This window comes from Pantherophis guttatus, chromosome 2, assembly GCF_059756535.1.
Source record: "Pantherophis guttatus breed Tessera chromosome 2, ASM5975653v1, whole genome shotgun sequence".
Classification (NCBI taxonomy): domain Eukaryota; kingdom Metazoa; phylum Chordata; class Lepidosauria; order Squamata; family Colubridae; genus Pantherophis; species Pantherophis guttatus.
In genome coordinates this window covers 68,153,308-68,164,914 of record NC_142064.1, presented here as the reverse complement: position 1 = coordinate 68,164,914, position 11,607 = coordinate 68,153,308, and the positions used below count along the sequence as shown (strand labels likewise).

Genomic DNA, 11,607 nt, shown 5'->3' with positions numbered 1-11,607 from the left:
ATGCAGATGATCTGGCTGTTACCCTAACGTGGTTGTCGGAATTAATAATCTAGACAAAAGACATTACAGAAGATACCATATGGAATATAAATATAAAGTCACTCGGGGTTTTTTTTTTCATATACAGAAATACTTATTAATGATGGGGGCAGATGGTAATTGAAGATACTGAATATACTGTTGGAAGCAGGACTTGATGTTACCTTAACATGGTTGATGGAATTAACAATCTAGTTGAAAGACATTACAGAAGATACTATATGGAATACAAATTTAAAGACATTTGAGGGTTTTATTTATATATGGAAATATCTTTTAGTGATATGGGCAGAAGAATAAAGATATTAAATATATTATGTATGGTAGACCTGTAGGATAGTGCGTGAAATAAAATTGATATGGTACAAGGTGATAGGTAATGTTACTGATTGCTTAGTTCAGGAAAAGGGATGCTATGTTTAGATATTAATATACTTAAAAGATTTGAGTTAAGAGATACATATGGGGCTGGATTATGAGTAGAATAAATGCCAAATTAGGATTTGTTATATAGTTTCATAGCCGAATGTTGTTTGAAATGTATAGTATGCGGGGGATATAATAATAATGTTAGAAAAAAATGTTTAGCACATAAGGGGTGGTGTAAAAGGGTGGTAAAGTATTATATAATGTGATATTAATTTGGATTTCATCTTGCAGAAGCCATGGGGGGAGGGGAGGGGGAGGGGGGTTAGGGGGGGGAAAGGGGGAAAAAATTGTATTTGAAAAACTTTTTCAATAAAAAAATAAATAAATAAATAATACCTACAATAAACGCAATAGATTGGACATGACTTCACAACTAACAACAACACAATAAACCCACAGAAATCAAGTGAACTTCCATTCTGTAGATACTATGAATTCTGGTCAGTATTTACAATATTACTAGCCCTGTAATAGAAGGCAGTCCAATAAAATTCTTTTGGATTCCATCGTTTATATTCTGCCCTAGAAAATTTCTTCCAGCTCATTTCTTTCTTTTTTTTAAAAATAGTTTTTATTGAATATAAATATTAAAAAAGACATACGTAACATATACACAACAAACATTTATACAACATATACACAAAAAGAGTGTAATTTCTTCTTAAGCATTTTTTCAGAGTGACGTTCTACAATTCTACTTATAATATATTCCTTCACCTTTCTTTAATCTAATAATATTTTTATTACATATATATGTATCAATAGGTAATATATCCCCTATATTTTTTGTATATTTCTAATTTTTAACCAATTATTCCATATTTTATAATAGTCTGATTCTTCTTTTTCTTGTAATTCTTTGGTTAACCTATCCATTTCAGCGCATTCTTCCAGCTCATTTCACCAGCCAGTTAGCTTGACTAAATTCTCACTTCCATAGCATACAACCTCCAGTCCAAATTTTAGAAGTAGCTCTTCCTAGCTCCTATTTACTTCCAAAATATTTCTTAATAATAATTTAGTTCTACCAAAATAGGAAGTACCAGATAGCTTTTAGTTGAATGTTGTGTAGAAATGTATAGTATATAGGGGGTAGAATAGTTTAATGTCATGTAGAAATGTATAGTACACAGGGGGGAGAATAGAAGGGTGGTAATGATATAATATGATTTGGATTTGGATTTCACCTTGGGGAAGTCATAGGAGGAGGGGAGGGTTAGGGAGGGAAAGGTGGGGGGGAGAAATGGGAAAATGTGTATTTGTAAAACTTTTTCAATAAAAATAATAATAATAATAATTTAGTTCTATCTTACAGCCCTAGTTTGTTTACTCAGATGTCCTGGCTTCTATCTCCCCAAGCAGGCCCTGAAGATTTTCTTGACTCCAAGCTGCATTTTCTATCTCCTCTAATCCACCTTTTTGCTTTGAACATGATTTCTTCTGAAAATAATTGTGTTTTAGCTCTCTAAATAAGTGTGTTTTAGCTCTCTAATTCAGGAGAGAAACTAGCTTAGCAAAATCATGTGATCTCTTCTGCATCTCTGAACAGTTCATTTCTCTCTTTTCCAGGTGTTTCTTCCCCTTGCCTTTTTTCCAGGTGATCTGCCATTTCCCCCCACCTCCAGCTATTTCTTCCTTCAAAACAAAGTTTATTTTAAACAGAGGAAATGTTCCCCTGCTGATCTGGAAATTCAGGATACCAAAAATGACAAAGCATTTGTTCTTTCTAGTCAAATGGGAGGGATTATGGGTCATTCCCACTGCTGCATTTGAAGACATTAAAAATTTTCCTTTCCACTTGTTCAGGTGTCTGGAATTTGTGTGTTAGCTATCAGGTTGAATAGGCTAAAGTGGGGGAAGAACTGTCTTATCCATCCCCTAAATGTAATAATAAATTCAGCTTTCCTAGTAAGGTATGACAGCTTTTTAACTTGCTCTGTGATTCATAGATGGGTCCTGGAAACTAATAAGCAATTAACCTCCAAAATAATATCAAAATAGTAAGCGACCGACAAGTGGATGCTGAGGTATCCTAATTTATTATTATCTATGGTAATATTATTTATATAGCTATTTGGGTAAGCTAAGCATTTCTATAAACAATTCTTGTTATAAGAGCTCCATTGCAACCTTCAAATAAATGTGCAATCCTATTTTATCTCTGCCTCTGAAACTGTTGGCAGCCCAAAAAAAAGTAATCTTTTTTTAAAATGTGTTTATTCTTTATATTCCTCTGTTTCAAAACCATCTTACTTTTGGAGTGTTAGATCCCCAAGGAACATGTGTAATTAGATGGCTTAGGACAATTAATTGAAATTGGACATTTTCACATAGCTATATACAGTACATTCACCAGACTTCATATTTTAAAAATATGAGATTCTGTTTCATAATGCAGCAGAATTTTTGACGTCTGTGCACTTTCAACAAACAAAAGTACTCTATGCAAATGCTCTATGTGGATCTTTTCAAACAAGGTACTTAGTGCCACAGTGGTGACTACTTTCATGAATGACTGCTGAAAGTGCCCTGTCACTTCATCTCCTAGAATTCTGCTATAGGCATACAGCAGTGAGTAATTCTTGAAATGTATAGTTAGTGATTTCCTCTCTGACTTGATGTAGCAAAACTGTGGTTAGAGCCATATAACAGATATCTGTCATACTTGATATCTGTTTCCAGCAGTGTATATTATGAATAAATGAATATGATTCATATACATTTCCTCGAGTTGAAAGGACTTTTTTTTTTCAATCTGTACCTCAAAGGAATTCAAAGTGCCAAGTCTTGGGAATATCGAGGTTGCAGCCGCCTTTGTTTTGCATTGGATTAAAATTTCAAAGTGTGAAATTACTATGTATCACATCTATGGCACTTTTTAGTATACAAAATATTTTGCATTTCTTGGAGCTGGGTGATAAAAGCTGAGGTTCATCCTATCTTGGGGGAAAAAATACCTCTGTGATTCCTAACAAGTGCACATACATGTTTTCAGCAAAACATAATCCAGACTGGTTTCATCAAGCCTCCCAGTGGTGGTGAGTCCTTGGAGGCAGCCATTTTTTTCCCTCATTGACTTGGAGACGATTCTGCAGAGTAGGGGTGGCAACTATGACTCCTTTATAACCTGTGGACTTCAACTCCCAGGATTCCTGAGCCAGCCAGGAATTCTGAAGCAAATCACTAAAATCTGTCCCTGAAAACTGTGGATCAGGTGAATCTGTATGGAAATTTGCACCCACTAAATTTCTCAAGCATCCTAATTCAGAGCTATCATTAAACTGAATCACCATGACAGATACAGCAGTTGAAAGCTAATATGGCCATCACCAAATATTTCTTTGAAACCATGTGCTATGGTCCACAGGCAATGACTAAAACACTTTCTCTTCCCTAACATGCACCCTTGCTTCCATTTGTCAGGTGTCAGCAATCTGTTAAATTATATGGTCATTGCAATGATTACATTCCTTGCATAGTCAGACGGATGTTCAGACTGGATTTGGTCCTTCCCAAGAACCTGGGATAGGCAGATGTTGATGTTTTGTGTTTTCTTACTATTGTTGTTATTATTATTTCATTTTTGCACCCATGCAGCCTATCCCAATTATTCCAGTCAAATTTGCCATCATTATTACAGAATAGTTTTGAGCTGTATTTAGATTAAAGAAATAAGCAAAAATGTCCAATAAGCCTCTGATAGTTTTGTCATCCAAATTCCATTGTTCTCCAATCTGGCTGAAAGCTCTTTTTTAAAAACAAACAAGGGGGAACCCCCCCCCACAAAAATCCAATCACAATAAAAAAAAGTTATACAATTCCTAGAAAAAATGCTTACATTTAGCTGATTTCAGGAATCCCAACCATCTAAAACCACTTCAAAACATGTTCTTTGGCATGAAATAAACACAAAGTAATGATAAGAGTCAGTATCTAAATACAATCGGTATCCAAATCAACATTAGCAATGCCTGTGATATTTCCAATTAAAACAGAGTCAATTAGAAAAGCAATCCAATACAATTTTGGAGGACCTGAACCAAATTGAACACATATCAAGAAGGTCTAGCTTTCCAAACACCATTGATAGTATCTTGATATCATTTAAACATTAAGATGTTTAAAGAGCCTTGGTAGTACAGTGGTTTAAAGCACCCTGTTATTAACACAGCTGCCTGCAATTACTGCAGGTTCGAATCTTACCAGGCTCAAGGTTGACTCAGCCTTCCATCCTTTCTAAGGTAGGTAAATTGAGGACCCAGTTTGTGGGGGCAATAAGCTGACTTTGTATAAATATACAAAAGGATGAAGGCTATTGCTTAATGCAATGTAAGCCGCCCTGAGTCTCCGGAGAAGGGCGGCATATAAATCAAATTAAAAAAAAAAAAAGATATATCTTTAGGATTCATGATCCACATTCATGCTAGCAACCTAATTAATTTATGTTCAAGAGAATATATAGCTCTATATGAAGATTTTTTTCAGCCTAGGTCTCCATCAGAAATTTTTCTGGAGGCCTACTGATTAAGTCATAATTGTTGGGTTCCTAACATTGAATTTAACATGACTTAAATTCAACTGAGGTGGGGAGATAATTGTAAATATTACCTTAGCGATTGATTCTAAATAGGATAGTGAAACATAATCCAATACTTAAATGATGTAATCATAAATTTTAGCCAAAGGTCTGCTTAAAGAGCACCAATCCAACAGAAAAGCATACTATTAGCCTCCTGAAAATTCTACTGAATTTTAAAGGATTTTCCCAGTGAAAGTATAGATGAGACCCCAAAGATGTTTTTACAAGAAGCAATCAGACTTGCTTGTTTTTCTTTGAAGATGCTTTGCTTCTCATCTTGAATGCTCCCCACCACCCAGTCAGAGTTGAAGACGCATCTTGGAGCTTCTTCAAAGAAATATGTGTAAACAAGGAGCTTTGCATGATGCTGGTGCAAATGTACAAATGCTCCCAAACCTTCTTATAAATGGCAGATCATAGAACGCAAAAGAGCAGCCTCTTGTATTTGCTAGGAAGTTACGGTAAGTGATGTGCACTGCTGCTTTTCACTTGTTTCTTTAACAACTGAGGATTATCGGCGTCCAGCCTGGATACCACACAGGAGGAAAACAGTAACAGGGAGCATAAAATGACATCTGATGCCAAAAAGAAACAAAACAGGGAAGAATAGCTATCACAGATTATTAAATAATTGCCACAGCTATTGCCAGATCTAAAGCGCCAGAAATTTCAAATGTCTGGCATTGGCTGGTTATGCTGCAATATGAGGCAGAGCAGCCTAAACAGGAACCTTAATCATGTTTAAGCCCAGCTGTACTCATACGTGAACAGTGAACAAACCCTTACAAGGGTTTGTAAAATATGCTGAGACCTTGTGCCTGTCTAGTTTGTGAAGGCAGGCATGGATATACCATACAGGGCTGGGGGATACATTGCTTCTGCTTCTTCTCTCCCTAACTAGTATTGGTAAGAGTTTTCCTTGATACTCCAACCAGTTCTGGCATTTATTTATTTATTTATTTATTTATTTATTTATTTATTTATTTATTTATTTATTTATTTAATAGAATAGAATAGAATAGAATAGAATAGAATAGAATTCTTTATTGGCCAAGTGTGATTGGACACACAAGGGATTTGTCTTGGTGCATACGCTCTTGGTGTACATAAAAGAAAAGATACATTCGTCAAGAATCATAAGTTATAACACTTAATGGTAGTCATAGGGAAACAGTTAATATAAATCTTAAGGATACCAGCAACAAGGTTACAGTCATACAGTCATAAGTGGGAGGAGATGGGTGATAGGAACTATGAGAAGATTAATAGTAATGCAGACTTAGTAACTAGTTTGACAGTGTTGAGGGAATTATTTGTTCAGCAGAGTGATGGCGTTCGGGAAAAAAATGTTCTTGTGTCTAGTTGTTCTGGGTTGCAGTGATCTATAGCGTCGTTTTGAGGGTAGGAGTTGAAACAGTTTATGTCCAGGATGCCAGGGGTCTGTAAATATTTTCACAGCCCTCTTTTAGACTCGTGAAGTATACAGGTCCTCAATGGAAGGCAGGTTGGTAGTGATGATCAGTTCCAGGTTTATTACACTGTTTCATGTACCGTGCACACATGCTAGACATTGGAATTGAGACAGGAATCTTTCAGGACACACAGGCATAGTTATGTGAATGAATGAATGAATGAATGAATGAATGAATGAATGAATGAATAGAAACCTCTGATACTCTGAACAGGGAGCTGATAGAAAACCTTGTTGGAAATTTCAATCACTATTCAATGTGCAGATTTGTTGTAGTAGAGAGATAGTGAAATATTACACAACAATTATTCCTGGCACAATCTTTTCACTTTTGTCATATTTTTACAGCTCTGTTTCTTGATCTGTATTACCTATTTTATATGTCAAATCAACAAGCCTCTGTCTTTCCTTTCTTCAATCCCCTACTTTGGAAAGCAATTTTAACAAGTGTAAAGTCCTGAGCTTGGACACATATTCTCCTGGTTAGGTCAAAAGTTCAGTTATTCATCCCTGCTGTGATGCTATTGTACGTTTAGAGTGATTCAAGATTCTAGAAGCTTACTGTGACACCTCTTAAAAATGATTTACTAGAGTTGGTCTTTTGTGCCATGCAGATAAAAATTAGCTTGGGTTTCTGCCAGACCTTGGTTAGATTCATTGCCTTGCAGGGCAAAAGCAATGGACATTGGCCTTATATTTTCAATGAAACCATCTATTTTGTGAAATATTTAAACAAGAACATGAACACGTCCTCTCTAGGCCCACGCATTAGCCCATTGAGTTATCCATCTTTCATCATCAACTCAGAATTTAAGTTTGCTAAACATGAATGGGAAAGGATCCTAGATTAGATTGTAAATTGGAAAAAGACCTGCATTTTTGGTGAGACTTTAGCTCATAGGTAGATCATATATATGTGCAGAAGCTCCCAAATTGAATCCTCAGTATTTCCAGGTAAGGTTGGTAACCTAGAGATCCATTTATTATCAATATTGACTGGACTGGCTTAGATGGATGAATGATCTGTTGCAGGAAAAGTTTCTGATATCCATATTTTTATTTATTTTTCATTAGATTTATGTGCCGCCCAACTTGCCTGCAAGCAGAAATATGAGATATTTATTTTGGCAAAAGTGATCAGATTGTAGGCTGTGGGTGAGCTCTCTGCTGGACAGACAATATCAGACAATAAAAGATTGGACTAGAACGTCCAATGTGACATCTTTAGTTTGTCTTGGTGAAGTCGAATGTACAACTTGCTAACTTGTATGCAATCAAGCAATGGTAGTTTAATCAACAAGCCATGGTCAAGCAAGGCTCAGCTTAGGGCAATGTGAGATATTAGTCAGAGTCTGCTAAATTCAAAGGTGGATGTTTAATTGGTGGATGATTAATTTTAAGGGCTTATCAGGAGGATTTTATATTGTTCTTTTTAAATGGCCAAGATACTGTGGTGGTAGACCAAGCTCTTGAAAGACTGACCTTACTGTTGAGTCCTTATCCAACAGCAGAGTGAATATACATGTGGGAGTGATATGCTGCCTTTGTATTCGTTCCTATGAACAGTTTTATAAAGTGATAATTGGATAGTCACCTTCTGCATTCTGATTGCTGGAGGAGCTTCACTTCACTCTAATAAAACAGATTAAAGTAACATAAGAAAGATACAGCTTTCTATTTAACAGCACAGACTGTATTGATTTATGTATTTAAGGGTGTGATTACTTTTTCTCAGAGTTTGAAATCCCTCCCTTTAAAGTAAAAAAAAAATCTATATCCAGAGTGGAATTGCCTAGTGAAAGAGTGATCAACCGAGTCTCTGATTATCTAGCTCTCTTCTCCACCATTCGGATTCTCAACTAGATGGCTTCTTCATTCAAGGCAGGGGAGGAAGATTTGCAAAGAAAACGGCAGGAATGACACCCCACGATAAATCATGTCTAACAGCATCCTGAAAAATGGGCCAAAGACAGCTTGTGCTGTGACAAATACGGCTGACAAAGAAGTATATACATCTGCTTGGGAGGATTTATGAGAAGGGAATACAAATAAGGCAACGCAACATTTGGGTCTGATAAGTTGTTTTAAGATCATTATATTCTTGTGGCTAATAAGGCTATACTTAAAATGCACGTGCGAATTCAAGTTATATCCTACTCAACACACGTTATAGAAAACATCGAGAACTTGGTAACTCTTAGGGTTTATTGGTAATTGTTAAGTTTTTAGAAAACAGGGAAAATGAGGATGTCAACACTTTTCTCTGAATTTCAAGGACAGCTGAGTGCTTCTTCTCAATGCTTTTTGTATTCAATAAAGGCTGATTTCAGTGTGAACTCTGTAAATCTCTTTTCTCTCCCAAGCTTATAATAATCCTTCTGTATCCTGAATCAACCAAACACCTCTTGTAAGTGCTCAGATTTCATTTACTAGCATAGGATATTTATCGTGGGACAACAGGAAATATAAGAACGAGCCATACAATTCTTACAACGAACATTTCTCTCATTTACTATTAAACATTTTGTAAAAAAAGAGGGGGAAATGTCTTCATCAAAAATATATTGATTCAGAAAAAGGGTGGTTTTCCTTTTTCCTTTTTAACTATTTCTCAACTCTAGGTCAGATCTCTTCACTTTTGCAGCACATAAACTAAAATTGAAACGATAGAAGATAGAGAAGATTAGCATGGCCCCTTTGCACAGATGACGTACAAATTCATGAACCTTTCGATATTTTTGCACAACTATTTATCTGAAATGGTATACGGGGTTGGACTAGAAGACCTCCAAGGTCCCTTCCAACTCTGTCAGGTAGTCCTTGACTTACAATCATTTATTTAGTGACCATTCAAATTTATAACAGCACTGGGGAAAAAAGGACTTACAGTCAGTACTCACACTTTCAACCATCCCAGCATCCCCAAAGTCACATGATCAAAATTTGAAGTCATATCCTGGAGTCACATGATCGCCATTCATGACCTTCCCAGCCAGCCTTGGACAAGTAAAGTCAATAAGGGAAGGGAATTTCCTTAACTGTGTGATTGACTAAACTCCAATGATTCACCTAACAACTCTGGCAAAAAGATCGTAAAATTGCACATGACTCACTTAACAACCACTTTCTTAACAATGGAAATTGTGGTCCCGACAACAATCAACCTGTAATTGATTGATTAACGTAAAGGTAAAGGTTCTCCCGCACATGCGTGCTAGTCATTTCTGGCTCTAGGGGCAGTGCTCATCTCCATTTCTAAGCCAAAGAGCCAGCGCTGTCCGAAGACGTCTCTGTGGTCATGTGATCAGCATGACTCAATACACAAGGAACGCTGTTACCTTCCCACCAAAGTGGTCCCAATTTTTCTACTTGCATTTTTTACGTGCTTTCAAACTGCTAGGTTGGTAGAAGTTGGGACAAGTAACGGGAGCTCACCCTGTTACATGGCGCTAGGGACTCGAACTGCTGAACTGCCGACCTTCTGATTGAAAAACTCAACATCTTAGCCACTGAGCCACCGCATCCCCTAATTGATTGATTACATGCCATCAAATTTATGGAGACTCTCAGTGGCCACATAGATTTTCTTAATCTTAATCACTTAATGCTCTACATTTAAATTGGTAGAACATTATTAGTTCATTCTCTCTAAGAAGGAAGCAATAATGCTCTAACAATTTAAATGAATTTCTAGTTTCTATTTCTTTACATGGAAAAGAAGGCAAACCTATCTCTTGTCAATTATCTTTCTGAACCGCATTGATTGACATTTTAGGTTTCAAGATATTAGGATTTAGTCTTTTCCTGTTTCGCCTTTACAGGTGAACAACCTGTGACCAGAGTAGTAAATGAAAGGGACAATAATGTCTGATGTAAACTAGACTTTCCTCAATTTCTTAGGCTTTCCAGAATGTATTTTATATATAGGGGGAAAAAATTATGCACGTAGCACATCTTGCCTTTCTTCTGTCCAGATTACAAATGGCTGGTGTCGATTTGCATTTTGATTGTGCATGGTGGTTCCATATATCTGATGAACTGATATTAAAACAATTCTTTTTTTTAAAAAAAAAACATACTGATTAAAGACACATTGAGGCTGCTATTTTTAACATGCCTTTTCTGCTGTAAATCAGGGTTTTAAATTCTTCTTTCGTAAGGCTATCATAATACTATCTGTAGTGAGGAGAGGGAAAGAAAAGCTAATCCTCCAATTATTTTTCCGTTTTGTTTTTTTTCATCTTTTTTTTTACTCTTTCAAATGACTTTACCAAAAAAAAAAGAAGAAGAAGAAGGAGGAGGAGGAGGGGTCACTAATCAAACTTTCTTCAATTAACTTTATCTCACGGAATAATCAAGGTGCCCTTTCCTTTGGCAATCATGGGATCCCATCTCATTGAAGTTTATAACTTACTTTGTATATATTGCCCACATTGTACATTGCTGGTGTTTATGGCTCCTGAGATATTAATTCAAGGAGTAAAGCTTTAGTCTTTTCCCCAAAGCTTTGCCAACCATTATTTGTTATAATAACTGTTATCTGTTATTTTAAATGGAAGATCTATGATAGATTAAATGGGAAATCCATAGGACACAGCCCTGCGTTTTTCTGCTTCCTGGATTATAAACCAAGCCTGGGCACTATTAATATCTATTGTTCTGTGTTTTGGCTCTTTTGTCATTGTAGCTGATGTTACATCTCCCTGGCTTTCTTGGTGCTTGAGCTGTGGTGGCATAGTGGTTAGAATGCAGTACTGCAGGCTAATTCACTGCTCATTCCAGCAGTTCAATCTTGACCAGCTCAAGGTTAACACAGCCTTCCAGCATTCTGAGCAGAGATGGTATTCAGCCGGTTTGGACTGGTTCGGGCAAACCCGTAGTGATGACCTGTGGGTGGGCCCGCCCACCCACCCACCCTCCCACCCACCTGTCCACCCACCCACCTGCCCACCCATCTGGGCGCAATCTCGTCCTGGTGCAATCCCTGTGTTTTTTATGACGCATGTATGTGTGTTGTTTGATGATGGACGTATGTGTAGACAGCGCGCGAGAGCAAATTGCTGTGTTTTGTGACACCACACGAATGCAC

General features: G+C 36.7%; 1 non-coding gene across 1 annotated transcript; it reads left to right on the top strand.

The window, feature by feature from the left end:
* Positions 1–9,150: 9,150 nt before the first annotated feature.
* On the top strand, positions 9,151–9,258 carry LOC117662051 (U6 spliceosomal RNA). Its single transcript, XR_004590263.2, has one exon. It is a non-coding gene; the product is annotated as a U6 spliceosomal RNA (small nuclear RNA).
* Positions 9,259–11,607: the final 2,349 nt, after the last annotated feature.